Here is a 1,008-nt window from a genome sequence, read left to right as displayed (position 1 = left end):
GATCAGCCCCACACTGCAACGAGAGAATCAGATGATATTCGAGAACATTGTAGTAGTAGTTAGTTAAAAAATCATGGGTAGAAAACTTTAAAAAACATCTTATTCAAATTGTTTTCTAAAAAACAAATAAATCGGCAAAAAAAAATTGGGTTAGATCCGCCGAAGCGGGTAGCCTTAACCGCAGTGTGCTAGAGGAAAGCCCGAAGGCCGTTCCCGTCCCTGTCAGGGGAGATGCCAACCGTCTCTCCTTTTTACGAACACGGTGGTGTGTGCTACCCTTCGCCTTATAAACCGGTCACAGTTTCTCTAAAGTAGCGAGGTGGGACTAAAGACTACGACGCCCCATGCTGCGGCTCGTCGCGCGGCGCCCACGCCGTCCCAGCCCTGAGCCCTACGACAACACTTCGCTAGCAGTTGAAGCCCAAGCCCATATGTTGGTGCTAAACCGTTTTGCCAGAAGCCATGTAATACTTGGGCCCATGTAGTCGAAGCCGCAGGTAAAAGCCCAGAAGATAGAAGAAAAGAAATGTAACATCTGGGCATACCTTGACGAGCGTGTCGACCACGTCGACGAAGCCGCGAGTAGCAGCAGACACGAGCGCGTGCACGGCGACGCGCGGGCGGACGAGGTCGGAGCGCATGAAGATGGCCGCCAGGGCAGCCTGCCCCTGCAGCGCCGCCTCCACGATGGCCTCCTCGCAGGCCGGCTGCGACGCACCGGCCCGCACCAGCAGCTCCGCCACCTCCGCGCGCCCCTCCCGCGCCGCTGCCGTCGCCGGGTACCCACGGAACACCTTCCCGTTCACGTCCGCCCCCTTTGCCTGCACGCCACACATGAACGAACCATCAGAAACTTGCAAAGTAATTAGAACGAACCTGCAACAACTACTAATAATCACGGGAATAATTAAGTTCATGGATCGAGCTGTGTAAAAAAGTTCCTCGAAGCCAGTTGAATTCCTGAAACAAAATGTGCATAAGGCCTACTTCTAATTTCGCTTTCACTGC

At 53.8% G+C, this 1,008-nt stretch overlaps 1 non-coding gene across 1 annotated transcript; it reads right to left on the bottom strand.

The window, feature by feature from the left end:
- Positions 1–138: 138 nt before the first annotated feature.
- LOC125541953 lies at positions 139–261 on the bottom strand. The gene has a single exon (XR_007297743.1). It is a non-coding gene; the product is annotated as a U6atac minor spliceosomal RNA (small nuclear RNA).
- Between the last annotated feature and the right edge of the window lie 747 nt (positions 262–1,008).

The sequence above is a fragment of the Triticum urartu genome, chromosome 2, assembly GCF_003073215.2.
Source record: "Triticum urartu cultivar G1812 chromosome 2, Tu2.1, whole genome shotgun sequence".
NCBI lineage: Eukaryota > Viridiplantae > Streptophyta > Magnoliopsida > Poales > Poaceae > Triticum > Triticum urartu.
The sequence above is the reverse complement of the archived record's forward strand: the minus strand, read 5'-3'. Positions and strand labels throughout refer to the sequence as shown.